Source organism: Octopus bimaculoides, chromosome 25 (assembly GCF_001194135.2).
Source record: "Octopus bimaculoides isolate UCB-OBI-ISO-001 chromosome 25, ASM119413v2, whole genome shotgun sequence".
In the NCBI taxonomy this organism is placed as follows: Eukaryota; Metazoa; Mollusca; class Cephalopoda; order Octopoda; family Octopodidae; genus Octopus; species Octopus bimaculoides.
In genome coordinates this window covers 31,641,701-31,644,482 of record NC_069005.1, presented here as the reverse complement: position 1 = coordinate 31,644,482, position 2,782 = coordinate 31,641,701, and positions in this window count along the sequence as shown.

The following is a 2,782-nucleotide window of genomic DNA, read 5'->3' as shown; positions in this document are numbered from 1 at the left end:
ATAAAGGAGGCATTTGTGTATATATATTACACTGTATACAGGGTGCGGAAGAAAGGTTGCCCTGATTTCAAAGGTTAATAATTTGAAATCGGGGCAAATTTTCTGCTGCACCCTGTGTATGGGAGAAATTGTTCTATACTGTGCTCATATGTGTTACAACTAAGAAAAAAGAAAAAAAAAAGCGTGGCTGTGTGGTAAGTAGCTTGCTTATCAACCACATGGTTCCAGGTTCAGTCCAACTGCGTGGCACCTTGGGCAAGTGTCTTCTACTATAGCTTGTTAATCAATAGATCAGTCATTCATTCTTTAGTCAGAATGAATGAACTATGTGGTCACTGGCCCTGCTAGAAATACCAGCCAAATTTCTCCTTCAAACCAAAACTTACCACCTTAAAAACAGGAAAGTCACATTGAATAATGCTGCCCTGGATACATTATTTGAAAACAAAATGTGTTCGTCATGGATGAAATACTTCGATGATCAGAGTTGGCCTAGGGCTAAACAACATAGATCTATCGTAAGATTGTTAAAAAAGCTGGCCTATTTTAAATAGCACAAGTAAACATTTTATCTAACTTGTTTAGCTGACATAAATGCATACATATATATGTTTGTGTGTGTGTATGTGTTTGTGATTTGACTGAAACTTATTGTAAACATAATGTATATTAAATTCTAGTCAATTTGGAATTTGAAACGAATACATTTCTTATCTCAACTTTATGTACACAAGCATATCGGATGTCCTATATCTGGCAATGGTTTTTACTTGTTGACAAACTGACACACACCTTGGTTCTATGACACAAACTCACTATTTTAAAATTACTTAAATTAAAACCTTCCATCAAAATTTCATATTAAATTTTGTTCCAAACACTAGCTATTTTTGCTAAATTCTTCATTATTTTCAAACTGAGACAGAAAGCCATATATAGCTTTGGTGTGTAGGTGCATTGTTTATTTCGCTTCAATCAGCTGCATACTTTGTGGGCGAATATGATTGGCCATCTAAATCCCCAGACACCTTTCCTGCTAAACCAGAAGTCCCTTCTCTGCAGACCAGCTCACTATGTAGCCCACAGTGAAGTTCTTATCTACAGCTCATCTGTTATCAGCCCATGAGCAGTGCCCTACACATGTATTTCAACAGGAATATGGTGTCAATAGTATTAACCCTTTTGACACCAACCCACCAGAGACTCTACTTGTTCTGTGATACAAACTTACTGTTTTAAATAAAACCTTCAATCAAAATTTCATGCTAATTTTTGTTCCAAACCCCAGCTGTTTTACTAAATTATTCATTATTTCCAAAATTGAAACAAAAAGTCATGTATTTCAACAGGAATATAGTAACAAAAGGATTAACTCTTTTGACACCAATCTGCCTGAGACTGCCCATAAGTCTGTGATACAAATTTCTTGTTTTAAAAGTAATCTAAATTAAAATCTTCCATTAAAAAATTTCATGTTACTTTTTGTTTCAAAAACCAGCTTAGTAATGACAAAATTATTTTACTAAATTCTTTGATATTTTCAAAATTAATTGAAACAAAAGCAGTGGATTTTAACATATGGTAACAAATAGGTTAAATGGTGCACCATAGATTTTCAAAAAATGTATTTTAAGATATAGAATATCCCAATGCTTAAATGATTGAAAAATGTTATTCATGATGTCATTATATAAAAGTGTGTTTAATAAATCAAGATAACAGTTTTCTACAAATTTTTTAAAAATTAAAAAATTTCTATATTTTTTTCTTTATTTTCCGTGAGGAATGCACCAATGATATTTTATCTGATATTCAGTGCACCATGAAGACAAAATGGTCGACAACCATTGATTTATGGTTGATTAACCTTTTTAGTTGATTAACCTGTCTGAGACTATTCCTGCTTCTATGATACAAAGTTTCTGTTTTAAAGAGAGCTTAATCAAAACCTATCAAAATTTCAGGTTAATTAGTGTTTTTTTTAGATGTTGCTGTTCTTACCATACCTGCTAAACAGAACTATGTCAATTCTTTCCTCAAAGTGTACCAAGTTGTGGTCTTAAACCAGGCAACATGTTAAGGTTAATAATCTTTAGGTGAGATGTGCAGAATGTAGGACACAAGAAGACATATCCTGCTGCAATTCTTTGTTCTTTGAATTTTGTAACAGTTCCACTTCCTGATTTTTAATGTCACTTTCTTCCAACCAATTCATCAATCTTGGCCATCCATATCCTTCTTCTCTTTCCTCTGCTTCTTTTCCCTTCAATTCTTTCTGGTCATTTCTAAATTCTCCAAGCCCTCTTTCCTCATCTCATGACCCCGAAATCTCGGTTGCTTGGCCCTTGTCTCATGAAGCAGTTTCCTATTCACTGCAGCGTCAGTCATCACTTCTTTATTGGACACTTGATATTATTAGTCATAACATAAACAAAAGGCAACAAAACAAATTTAACATTTAATTCTAATTTTATTTAAAACTTCAAATTAGCATTGAGTAGACACACAGATAGACAAATTTTTTTCAATTGTTTTTTTGTGTTTTTTTTGTTTTTTTTTTCAAATTTTCACTTTTTGTTGTTTTTTATTGTTTCACAGTTTTCTCATTTTTTTAAAATTATTTTATTTCCAAATTATATGCAGGGCTAGTCAGGCAAAAAAATAGCTAAACAAGTAATTTAACAAATAAAAATATATAGATATTTTTGTCTCTTCATATTTTAAATTGTTGTTGTTATTTATTCATTTATTGGTTCATCAGGTTTATTTTTGAGTGTATGTA